Source organism: Geotrypetes seraphini, chromosome 2 (genome assembly GCF_902459505.1).
Source record: "Geotrypetes seraphini chromosome 2, aGeoSer1.1, whole genome shotgun sequence".
Taxonomy (NCBI): domain Eukaryota; kingdom Metazoa; phylum Chordata; class Amphibia; order Gymnophiona; family Dermophiidae; genus Geotrypetes; species Geotrypetes seraphini.
The window spans coordinates 38,458,134-38,471,694 of record NC_047085.1 but is presented as its reverse complement, the minus strand read 5'-3'; the positions used below and the strand labels follow the sequence as shown (position 1 = coordinate 38,471,694).

The window sequence follows — 13,561 nt, the reverse complement described above, 5'->3', positions numbered from 1 at the left end:
CCGTCAATTTCTATGTTTCTATGTTTCTAAAAAATACAGCTTTCGTCATATAAAATAAGGGTGAACATTTGACAATTAGAATCTACATAATAAACTCAGACAATGACGGAGAGGAACAAATTGAAAAAGGGGAGGAGCTACAATATTTTGAAAAAAGAGAACAATTAAGGAAAAAAAAACGATAGGGAGGGGATGGATGTGGCCATCTATAGTCAACATGTCTGTAGCCCTTACAAGGGCAGTTAGGTATTGAATGCAACTTGAAAAAGAAATGTTTCATTAGTCAGCCTTTATGGTCAAACAATGCCCTTTTATACAGTGGTATAGTAAGGTGGGGATGTGGGGCGGACCACCCTGGGCGCCGTTTTGGTGGGGGCGTCAGCACCTCTTCTCTCCGCCCCCTGCTCTTCCAACTCCTGCCTCACCGCGTGTGCGCCTTCACTCCCCCATACCTCTAGTTCTTTACCGATGCGAGCAGCGCCTCCAATTTGCTGTGCGCGCCGGCTTCAGCACTTCCTCTGATATCACTTCCAGATCCCGTGACTAGGATGTTACGTCAGAGGAAGCACCGACGTCAGCATGGCAGCAAGTTGGAGATGCTGCTTGCAGTGGGAAAGCTAAAGAGTACGGGGGAAGGGAACCAGCCAGGGAAGGGGTGCTGCTAGACAGGGGGGAATAAAAGGAAGCGAGAAGGGCTACTGCTGGATGGGGGAGCAGGGAAGGGGTGTTGGTGGTCAGGGGGGAGGTAAAAGGAAGGTAGAAGGGCTACTGCTGGACAGGGGGAGCAGGGAAGGGGTGCTGCTGGACAGGGGGGAGATAAAAGGAAGGGAGAAGGGCTACTGCTGGACAGGGAGAGCAGGCAAGGGGTGGTGGTGGACAGCCGAGGAAAGAGAGAGACAGAAAGAAAGAAAGACATACACACACATCTATTCTAGCACCCGTTAATGTAACGGGCTTAAAGACTAGTAGTTAATATATTATCTAGTTGAATGCCCAATACTCTAGTTTGCATTTCGAACTTATAACCATTCTGAAAGAAAGAGGACAAAAGATCTGATGAGTGCATGTGTGCATAAGCATGTAAATGCCAGTATTCTGTACATTTGTATGCATAACGTGGATGTGCATATACATTTAGGGACATATTCTATATACGGTGCCTACAAAAGTTGGCGCCGAAAAGTGTGATTCTATAAAATGCGTCTGACGTTATATGTAAACTAAACCAAAACTTAAGTTTGTAGACCGTCTCATCTCCAAAAGTTGGAGCTGGAGTCGGTTGACAATCATTAGTTAATTACAATAAAGAAACAGAGTCAGAAAATCATTGCCACAAAAGAGAAAGACTACTTAACAGAACTAATTTGTTAACTGTTTTGAAAACAGCAGTGTTTTTAAGTTTTTACCAACTTATTGAAAAGAATCTAATTCTCTTATCATCAATGGAATACTCTTCCAAATCTCCGTTAGTTTGAAAATATAAGAGTTCCCCAATTTACCAAAAGATCTTAATAATAATAATAATAATAACAGCTTATATACCGCAATACCGTGAAGTTCTATGCGGTTTACAAAGATTAAGCAAAGGTACAAATTGATTGACTTTAAGAGGGGAGGAAGAAAGAGGGTTAATAGGACAGGAAATTCATTTTTTGAGGAGAGAGTGATCAATAGAACAAGTTAATCGCTATAGAGGGGAGAGAGAAGAGAGGATCAGTTGTCTAGATACTTTAGGAACAGGTGTGTTTTCAGACGTTTCCTAAATTCCTCATAAGTAGTGGGCGAAAGCAATTGTTCTAGGTCTTTACCCCATGATGCTGCTTGGTGCGAGAGAAGATGTTCATGGTGTTTTTTCAGTTTTCTTATGCCCCTCGGTGAGGAAAATGAGATTTTAATTGCTCCTTTTACTAAGCCACGTTAGGGCTTTAACGCGCGGAATAGCGCCCGCTACATTGCCCCGCGCACTAGACCTTAACGCCAGCATTGTGCTGGCGTTAGTTCTAGAAACGTAGCACGCGGGGTAGCGCACGGTTATTTCCTGCGTGGGCTAAAAACGCTAGCGCACCTTAGTAAAAGGAGCCCTAAGTTTTTGTGTAATCCTCGCAAAGCCTGATCTATGAGCATTCCAAGATAATGGAACCAAAGGTTAAAAAATACCCCCAAAATTTACAAAAATGTGGGAGCCACTGGAGTCTTAAAAGCCTATTAAACCATAACGATCATTAATCATTTTAAATGTTAATCTACTGTATATTTTATTCTGTTTGTTTTTATCTTTTGTTCATATGTATGATCTATATTATATTATATTATATTATGTTATATTGCATTGTATTTACATATGTATGATTTCTTCTTTAAAAACTAATAAATATTATTGAAATAAAAAAATACCAAACGAGATCTTAAAGACAATACGGGCACATTTAAATTAAATCACGCTTAGCACTATATGTGTGACCAACATTTAGGTACACCGATTTAAGCCAACATAAAACAGGCATAAATACCTCCGCTTAAGTTATATGCAGACTGGGCGCATTCTATAAGTGTGCCTAACTTTTAAGAATGCCCGTGATCTGCCCATGCTCCTCCCCCGATCACACCCCCTTTTAAAATTAACGCACTAGGATTTATGCACACTACTTTATATAATACTCATAGAAAGCTGTGCGTGTAGCTTCTAATTAATGTCAATTAGCGTCAATTATGAGGTGGTAATTGCCAATTAGCACTCTAATTTGCTTACTAAACAGTTAAGTCGCACATGCAAATCAGCAGTACGCACAAATTGGTGCGTGTAACCTTGTTGCACTGTACAGAATCTGGCCCTAACTCCTCTCACCTTGGGTTCTGCATCACCGACCCTATATGACATGTCTGTCTGTCCAAGTTAGATTGTAAGCTTTTCCGAGCAAGGACCGTCTATTAAATGTCAAAATGTACAGTGCTGCATAAGCCTTTCAGTGCTATATTAGTGATAAGCAGTTGTAGTATTGCACTGTATAATTTTACCAAAACAGAAAGAGTGTAAATCTTTATAAAAAATGGCTGCTTTAGAAAAACATTTTGATTGGGCATGGAGATTCATTTATAAGAGCTGAAAAATAAGAGACATTCTGCTTTCACATGTCCCCTAAGCAATTCTGAAACATGCCCTCCCTTGCCCCGGTCTAACTGGCCATGTAATTACAGCATGCCAGGCCGACAAAACCTACATGATCAGCAATTCTGCAAGTTCATCTGATGCACAGCACAAAGTGCTTGACTGCATTATTCTAAAATTAATTCTCTGTGACACTGGCTTACTTTTAAGCAACTCTCCTGGTTTCCTGCTAAAGCTCCCCCACCCACCAAATGTTATTAAATGTTTCACAGCTTTTGTACTACTTGCTATTAAATGTGAACCCCCCCACCCCACCCCCTTCTCCCCTGAAAAATGCCTCTGCCAGAAAAGCAGTGGCCGGAGACTTTTCAGGAGGTCACTGAGTTTTGAAGAGGTGGCTAGGAAGTCTAGAGGGTGGAGTAGGAGGTCCCTTGTCCCTTGGTGGGGGAGACTATAAAGAGAGTTTCAGAGAAAATTCAAGGTTTTTGGTGCCCTTTTTCTCCTTCCAAATAGAGAGTTACAAGGGGACAGAAATCAAATCCATCCCTGCTGGAATCAAATCTGTTCATAGTAAGGGGGGTGTCCACCCTAGGTGCCATCTTGATGGGGGCACCGACACCTGATCTAATCTCCGCCCACTATGCCTCTTCCCTTCCCTGTACCTCTTTCCTGGTGCAAGTAGCAACTCCAACCTGCTGCTCGCACCAGCGTTGGCTCGTTCTCTGACGTCACTTCCTGGACCCGCATCTAGGAAGTGATGTCAGAGGGAGAGCCGATGTGGGCCACAAGTTGGTGATGCTGCTCGCATTGGGAACTTTAAAGAGGTACGGGAGAAGGGAAGGGGCGTGCGTGTGCGGCAGGAGGAGGCAGGGAAGGAACAGGGGGTGAAGAGGGTGGGGGAGGGGTGCCACCACACTGGGCACCTCTCACCCTTGTTATGCCACTGTCCACTTAAAATCAAATCTGGCCCCACCCGTCCCCACTGGAATTAAATCTGTCCCCATACGTCCCCATCAAGTAATCTTTTCCATCCCCGCCGGTCTCCATAAACTTCAGTAGTTATTTCATTTAATTATGCTACTGAATTAGAGACCCATTTACAAATATGCAAAAAACCACTTTATTAATTTGGAAATATTTATTGGGAAGAATACATACTTTGTAAATGGGTCTTTGCCAAAGCCTCTAATGTAAATATAAAATATAAATACTCCAGATGATGAGGACCATCAAGCTATGTCAGCTGAGGACTTCCTCTGAAGGTGGCTGGGAGTCCCTTTTGCCAAGCTTGGCAGTAGAGAATGACACAGTGACTATTTCCCGTGGGTAACCTGCAGGAATGAGGGAAGAAATCGACTGGTTGCTGCGGGTACAGGGACAAGGCCATTTACCACCCCATAGAGCAGTGAATGGCCTTATTCCTGCAGCAAAGGATCTTCCGTGAGTTGCTTCCCTTCTCACCCTTCCCGGTCATCAGCCCCCCTCACAATCGTGGGTGAAGCAGCAGCCCCCCTCACAAGTCCAGCATCCTCCCTCCCTGGCTCCATGAAAGCCAGTGGCAAAAAAAGAAAATTTAACACAACAAACCTGCACCTCTCGGGGCAGGCCTACCAGCCAGTTGGAAGCTTCCTGCACGCAGCGCTGCTCCGGGAACTTTCTTGTCACTGAGTCCTCGAGGGACTTAGCAGCAAGAAGATTCCCGGAGCAGCGCTGCATGCAGCAAGCTTCCAACTGGCTGGTAGGCCTGTCCCAGGAGGTGCAAAGGGGACGACTCAGCAGAGTCACAAGTTTGTTGTGTGTTGTGTTTTTTGTTTTTCCTGTCGGCGTTTGAGGAGCCAGAGAGGGAGGGTGCAAGAGGTGTTGGCTCCACGAAGAATGGGAGGGAGGGGCTACTGGACTCGCGAGGGGGAGGGGGCTGCTGCTGCACCCACAAAGGAGGGAGGGGTTTGCTTGGGTTGCTGGAGCTGAAGGGAAGGGAGACAGTTACTGGATCTGGTTTGGAGATTTGGGGGAGAAGAGAAACAGGTGCTGGGCCCATGTGGTGGGTGGAGTGGAGCTTGAGAGAAGGGAGAGGTACCAGACCCACCCCTGGGTGCTGAAGGGAGGGGATATAGGTGTGTTGGACCCATGGGAAGAGGGCTAGAGGGAATGGAGAGAGGTGCAGGACCTACAGGGAGGAAGAGAGAGAAGTAAAGTGAAAGAGAAAAGCTGAACCAAGAAGATGAAGGAAGACTGAGTAAAATATTGAACATAGTGGAGGGATGGCGAGAGTGTGAGAGACACATTGGCATAAGGGAGTAAGAGAGGGGAGAAGCTGGACACAGGGAGATATACAAGAAGAGGGGAGATGAAGGGCATGGATGGGAGCATAGGAACAGGGACAAAAGAGGGAATGCTGCATGAGGGTGGTATATGGACACAGAGGGGTAATGCTAGCCATGGGATGGTATATGGACACAGAGAGAAGATGTCTAGACATGGGGGAGAATAAGAATGAAGAAGGAAGGTGCTGGACAGGAGAGATATAATAATAATAGCAATAATAACAGTTTATATACTGCAGGACCATGAAGTTCTATGCGGTTTACAATGATTAAAAATGCTGCAAATTGAGTAGAACTAACAAAGTTAGAGATTAGTGACTAACAGCTCTAGAGATCAGTTGTTGTGGGAAAGATTGTTCAGATCAGCTACCTAAGTACTTCAGGAACAGATATGTTTTTAGGTATTTCCTAAATTCCCCATAGTTATTAGCATGCATAAGTAATTGTTCTAGATCTTTCCCCCATAATGCTCTTGATAAGAGAAAAGATGTTGATGATGTTTTTTAAATTTACATCCTCCAACCGGTGGTGAGACAAACTTCAGGTGTGAGCTTCTCTTATGTCTATTGGTTGAGAAAGAGAGAAGGTCAGTTATATGTTTAGGGGCTAAACCGAATAGTACCTTAAAGCAAAAACATCCAAACTTAAACTTCCATCGGCAACCACTGCAGGAGTCGGTAGGAAGGGGTTACGTGATTGGACTTCTTCAACCCAAAAATCAGCCTGACCGCCGCATTTTGCACCAGTTGTAATCTCTGCATAATCTTCTGGAAAATTGCCAGATGGGCGATATTACAGTAATCAAGATGGCTCAGTATAAGGGATTGTACCAGGATTTTGAATGATGAAGCATCAAAATATACTCTAATGGACCGAAGCTTCCAGAGAGTAAAAAAACCCTTTCTAACCAAGGAGTCTACTTGGTCTTTCATGGTTAGGCCCTGGTACAGTATTACCCCTAAAACCTTCATTGTAGGTTGAATAGGGTAACTGAGTTTATTGATGCATAGTGATGCTTTAGTGACAAGTGGGTGTGGCGAGGCTGCAAAGAATTTTGTTTTTTCTGAATTAAGCTTCAGTCTAAATTCAGTCATCCATTGTTCCATCAAGTTTAGTACTTCTGTAGGGTAGCTTCAGAGAGAGAAGTAACGAATGGGATAACCCCCGTCTTCTACAAAGTCACGTGCCCCGAAGCTCATGATAATAATTCTATTTTTATATACTGCCACACCAGGGGTGTCCAACCTGCGGCCCGAGGGCTGCATGCGGCCCAGTGAAGTATTTTGTGCGGTCCCAGTCAAGGACGATGCAGTGTTTTCCTCTGCTGCCCCCGGGTGTTTACCGTCTTGCTGGCTCCCTCCTCTGTCTTCCTGCAGAGTTTGCACGTTTGTGCAGCCCCAGAAACATTTTTTTTGACCAATGCGGCCCAGTGAAGCCAAAAGGTTGGACACCCCTGTTCTAGGCTGTTCACATACAAAGAGAATTTATACAAACAGTAAATAAAATACAATTGATTTTAAAATATATATTAAAATCAAGCTAAAAGAACAATGTACATTTTACCAGTCAAAATTTAAAAAAACATCAATTAACAAATGTATTAAATAAGTCAGTTTTCAGCAGCTTCCTAAAAGACATTTCCCTTTAAATTGCTCGGAACCCTGGTATCCTGTTTGACTCTGCGCTGCAGCTGCAAGCGCGGCTTTGTAGAAGAGGGGGTAAAACTGTTATATGAAATAAATCAATCCAAATCAACACGAATCAGTACAAATTAAGGCAGATTGCGGTCCCCATTCCATTATTCAATTCAGGAGAGCCATTTGAAAAAAATGTGCTTTTAGTTAGTCTCTTTTTTTTTTTTTTTAATATCTTTATTCATTTTGAAGCCATAAATAAGTGTCACAAATTATACAATCATATTACACTATAAAAGCACTTAAATTCAACTAAAATTGGATAAATTACAGCTAAACTCACTCGAGGAACGCAGAGAGAGGGGAGACATGATCGAGACATTCAAATACCTCACGGGCCGTATCGAGGTAGAAGAAGATATCTTCTTTTTCAAAGGTCCGACGGCGACAAGAGGACATCCATGGAAAATCAGGGACGGGAAATTGCACGGCGACACCAGGAAATACTTTTTCACCAAAAGAGTGGTTGATCGCTGGAATAAACTTCCACTTCAGGTGATCGAAGCAAGCAGCGTGCCTGATTTTAAGAAGAAATGGGATCGTCAGTGGGATCTCTGCACAGAGTTAAATAGGGGAGGGTCATTAGGGTGGGCAGACTAGATGGGCCGCGGCCCTTATCTGCCATCTTTTTCTATGTTTCTAATGACCAGCGCTTGCAATTATCATACAACAATTCCCATATTTCATCTTACAAAATAAGAACGTCTTCGAAAACTTGGGATAGGTTAAATTATGGGCTCCTTTTACTAAGTGTACGTTAGCGTTTTTAGCGCATGCACAAAATTACCGTGCGCTAAACCGCACGGTACGCTTCTAGAATAACGCCAGCTCAATGCTGATGTTAAGGTCTAGCCCGCGCGGCATTTTAGCACACGCTATTCTGCGCGTTAAGGCCCTAACGCACCTTTGTAAAAGGAGCCCTATAGTTTTTGGTGAGAATCCTTGTGCCAAACTTATAAATTTGAACATATGAGTGCAATATAATTGGGACATTATAAGAAATTCAAGGAGGTTTGGGATCCATTGACAGAATTTTGTAAAGATTGCTTATTGGTTTTAGCCCTTTGATTATACAAGTCCAGGATGGATGGGTGGGAGGGGGGATATGCCTTTAATTTATTATTTGATCACAATTTTGTTTGTTTGATCATTTATATTATTCTTGATTGTCTTTTTCCTATATGAAAGGATGGGTAGGTGGGGAGGGATATGTTTTTATTATATCAATATATCAGTTGATGGAATTAAGTGCTGTTTATTTGTACATTGTTTGATAATATGTTGCACTTGATGTTGGCTTTTAAAATGAATAAAGATATGGAAAAAAAAAGAAGCACAAAATAAGAACGTCTTCAATAATTTTATTAAATTATATAAATTTCAGGATCCAAGTTGGCCGCAACTTACTAACTGCTGCTCAGACGCCTGCAACTTTGCTCTCACCTTCAACAAGAAATGCCGAAAAGAAGGGGGAAAAGCGCTGGTGTTGCCTCCCGACGCTCGATAACCCCGTCGGCTACAATTGATGATTTTATACGGCGACTACAACGAGAACAAGGATCGCCAGGGACATTACCGCTGGGAACGCTGCCGGAGAGTATCACTGCGGCGAAATCCTTAGGGCCTGACATCTCTTTGAGCCCTGACGAACGGACGCCACCTCACCAGCCACAGCCACAGGCAGCCAGCTCACCGCGAGATCAGAGTGCAGCCAGACAGGAAGTTCTCTCTTCTCGAGAGGCAAGCATGTTGGAGGGCTCGCTGAATGGAACATCTCAGCCTGTAACCGGGACACCAAGTGCTGAAGGAAGACAAGGCTTTATTGAGGTAAACCAGCTTCAAGAACAGACTCTAACCACACAAACACAATTATTTTCAGTGGTCAAACCCCTACAAGTCACATTAGAAGCTCTTTGGGATTTGGTAGTGAATTTGGGGAATACCCTAAATCCTCAAATAAAAAATCTGGATACAGAAATAAAAGTACAGAAAGAAGAAATTAACTCTTTAAAACAAGATGTATCTTTATTAAAGCAGGAAACCAATAAAGAGTTAATAACTGTTAAACAAAATCAAGATCAATTGGTTAAAGATAACACAATTATGAGGAGGAAATTGGAAGCCTTGGAGAACAATACTCGAGCTAATAACCTGCGGATTGTAAATTTTCCTAAAATTTTATCAGTTTCCCCTCTAGATATGATAAAACGATATTTTATGGAGATTCTTAAGATACCTGAAAATTCTCTACCTCCCCTTACAAGGGCTTATTACCTTCCTGTTAAAGCTCGAACTCTTCAAAAAGAAAAAGTCGAAGAACCTCAGGAACATTGGATATTTCCGCTATATTAGAACAATCGGACAGAGAAGTGGCTACGCCAGCCACTTTCCTGTTGACCGTGGCTTTGGCTCCAGACAAGGACTGGATCCTAAATCTTTACTTCAAGAATAGATCCAAGGATTTCCTGGGTTTCCATATTCAAATCTTTCCAGATGTCTCAAGAGAGACTCAAAAAAGAAGAAGAGAATTCCTGAATCTGAAGCCTGGAGTGACTCAAATTGGGGTTTTTTTCTTCTAAGATACCCATGTAAATGTGTCGTTAGATATCGTTCATTGAAACATGTATTTGTAGATCCATCTCATTTGATAAGATTTATCTCAATGAAACGCCTTGAGAATGAAGTAACAACAGCTCCTATTGGAAATTAGTTCTCTGTTTAGTAGTAGTTAAAGTGCTTCTTTATATTTGTTTGTATTTAATTAAGATACTCTTTAAATCTTGGATCTAATTTAATTTAGAGGACTGGTGTGTGACCAAGGGAAGCTGCATTTTTTCTTCTTTTCCTATAATAATTTGAGTGAATTACTTTTCAGAATTGAAAATTAATTTAAAATAGAAGTGTCTTGATCGTACTTTTCTGTACAAGATGTTTATGCTTGGAAAATTTTATAAAACTGTATAAATTAAAAAAAAAAAAAATTATACAAATTTCCCTGCTCACGTATGTATTTAGGGTGCTCATTCCATGCCTGTGGCCCTATACAGGAGAACATGCTTGCCCTAGATACTTTCAACTGCAGCTGTGTAACTGGGGAGGATAAACAGGTCAGGATGTTCCACAGAAAGCAGTTTTGGGAACGGAACATATGGTAGAATACTATCCACTAGGTACCTTAGCGCTAACCCATGTACACATAAATATACCATTGGCAACAGTTTGAAACGTATCCAGTATTCCAATTTCAACCAGTACAATTTAATGTAGTATTATTCTGCAGTATTTCATGTAGTATTATATGGGCTACTGCCACTTAAATATAGGTGCCAGCTTATAGAATTGCCCTTTGGCAGAATTCTTTCAAAATATTAAAACTTGTGCAAATGCAAAGCAAGGTATTGCCTATGATTGAACTGCCACGCTTCAAACACTCTGACATATCATGTTACTTTTATATAGCATGGAATGAGGTCAATCACACCTCCAATAGCCTTTTCTGTAAAATAGAAATGTTCCAATGATTTTTTATTTTTTTTTAATATAGGCTGGAACAGCACAGGAAAGAATATGACAGCATACAAGTAGATAGTTTTGAACTGGATGCACTCAGGAACTGGAAGCCAGCAAAGAGATAGATGATATGTCCAACTTGCCGTCATCTGGAAATCAGGCAGCCAGCAAAAGCTTTGTTCAGTTCATACAATTTAAAGGGAGGAAGCGGATGGCTAAAAAAGAAAGAAAAGAAATGACACATAGCCAGATGAGAGATGACAGCAGTACAAACTACCAGGAAATTACAACTGCATGACCATGGAGGAAGAAATGTGAAACCAGAGTCAAAGAGGATACCAGGGTTCCGAGCAATTTAAAGGGAAATGAACCTCGGTGGAAAGTGGGTGGGTAGTGCGGAGGAGGAGAAACAAAACAATAGGGGAGATAAGTATTAGAAAAATTATATCATAGGACATGTTGCATCATCTATTTTAGAAAATCTGCTACAGGGGTGAATAAACATGTGGATAAAGGTGGGCCTATTGATATTGTGTATCTAGATTTTCAGAAGATATTTGAAAACGTACCTCATAAACAATTCCTGAGGAAATTAAAATGTCATCGGATAAGAGGCAGTGTACTATTATGAATTAAGAGCTGGTTAAAAGATAGAAAACAGGGTTTAGCGTAGCTGGTTTTAATAAAGGTTTGGACAAGTTCCTGGAAGAAAAGTCCATAGTCTGTTGTTGAGAAAGATATAGGGCAGGGGTAGGGAAATCTGGTTCTCGAGAGCCGTATTCCAGTCAGGTATTCAGGATTTCCCCAATGAATATGCATTGAAAGCAGTGCATGCAAATAGATCTCATGCATATTCATTGGAGAAATCCTGAAAACCTGACTGGAATACGGCTCTCGAGGACCGGAGTTCCCTTGATATAGGGGAAGCCACTGCTTGCACTGTATCGATAGCATGGAAAATTCTACACCTTGGGTTTTGGCCAGGTACTAGTGACCTGGATTGGCCACCGTGAAAACATGCTACTGGGCTTGATGGACCATTGGTCTGACCCAGTAAGGCTATTCCTTTATTCTTATGTTTAAATGGTCAATATGTTCAATGGAGAAGGGTAAATAAAGGAGTTTCAGAAAAACAAACCAATCTATTCCAACACCTTAATATTTCATCCACAATATACTACATTAAGGCTACAAAAGAGAAATTAAAATGCTGAACAAACTAATGCTAGAGAAAAAAGTTTCAGAACCCTGTTGGGAAGGAAACCCTACTCAAACTAGAGAGGGCAATTACTTCATTGGCAAAAAAAAAAAACTCTAGCAGTAAATAAATACTCTTCAAATAGTTCAAAAACCAGAAATCACACATATATCAGCAGGTACCGTGTTTCGCCGAAAATAAGCCCTACCCCCAAAATAAGTCCTAGTTAGATCACCCCTGAAGCCCCTCCTGAATGTCCCCTGTGCAGAATCTTTCCATCTCTCCCTCTCATCTGAACACGGCTGACCCTCCCACCGCTGACCCTCTCATCTGAACCCCGCTGGCCGTCCCACCGTGAAACCGACATACCTCCCGCCAAACAACAGCGTCAGCAGCACTTTAAACAGACTGCTTCGCGGCCTTCTTCCGCCGGGTCCTACCCTCTACCACATCACTGATGATGTCATCAGCGACACGGCACTGGGAAGGCCCTGGCAGGAGAAGGCCACGAAGCAGCCTATTTAGAGAGCTGCCGATGCTGTTGTTTGTAGGGAGGTAAGACTGTTTTGTGGTGGGAAGGTCGGCATGGTTCTTCTGCTTGGGGGGGATGGGAGGGAGGAATAAAAAGATGCTGTGCAAGGGTTCTGCTTCACTGTGGGTATGGGAGGGAGGGATAGATAGATGCTGTGCAAGGTTTCTGCTACACAATGGGAGGGAGGTAGGGAGGGATAGAAAGATGCTGCTCAAGGGTTCTGCTTCACGGGGGGTTGGAAGGGAGGGATAGAAAGATGCTGCAGAGGGAAGGTACAAGGGGATGGGTGAGAGGGGAGTAAAGATACTGCACATGTGGGGGAGAGAAAGGAAAGAGGATTGGGGTGGAGGAGAGGAAGGGAGAGATGATCATTGTACGTGAAAAAAATAAGACATCCCCCCAAATAAACCCTAGTGCATTTTTGGGACCCAAAATTAATATATGACACTGTCTTATTTTCGAGGAAACACGGTAATCTTCAGCAATTAATGTGAATTAATACTTTTCAAAAATAAACCAGCAGATAGTCTTCAGTGGTTGATCTACAAATCTTACAAACATGTTGAAAAAACTTCTCTTGATCTTATGCAGTACGATATCAAGATGTGGTCCTTCCGAAGGTAGCCAGCATTTCACTTCATGGTTGCCTCAGGAAAGTTCTGGATCGTACCGGCACACATTCATGCTTTGCAAGAGCCATGAGTATGAATGTGTGCTGGTACAACCCAGTACTTTCCTGAGGTGGGTTTCCTTCCCAATGGGGTTCTGAAGCTTTTTTCTCCAGCATTAGCTTATTCATTATTAGATACTTTGCGCTTAGGGTTGGTACCAATGTATAACTTTCTGTCTGATATCTTTGGACATATCAGGAGCCTTTGATTTCATAAATCTTCAGAAATTGTTGCAGAGATTGAAAGATCTTGGGGTGGCTGGTACTGTCTTTAAATGGTTAAATTCATACTTGATAGATCGCACTTTTCAAGTAAGGAATGGAACTAAGGGCTAGATTCACTAAGCAAACCGATCGTGCACCGATCGCTTTGCAAGCCTTTTGCAACCCAATTTCCCCCCAGCACGATTCACTAACCTGTGTAGTGACTCTTTTCCGATCCACAAATGTAAATGAGGGGAACTGCATCCAAAATAGGCAGGGATGCAATTCACTAACCATTTTTTCAAATACAACTGGGCTCGGAA

At 42.4% G+C, this 13,561-nt stretch overlaps 1 long non-coding RNA gene across 1 annotated transcript in view; it reads left to right on the top strand.

Annotated features, from left to right (window-relative positions):
* The window catches only part of LOC117355507, a 45,469-nt gene extending 35,348 nt beyond the window's left edge, over positions 1-10,121 (top strand). The window contains exon 3 of the long non-coding RNA XR_004538390.1: positions 8,509-10,121. This is a non-coding gene — a long non-coding RNA (uncharacterized LOC117355507). The remainder of the gene's footprint in view (positions 1-8,508) is intronic.
* Positions 10,122-13,561: the final 3,440 nt, after the last annotated feature.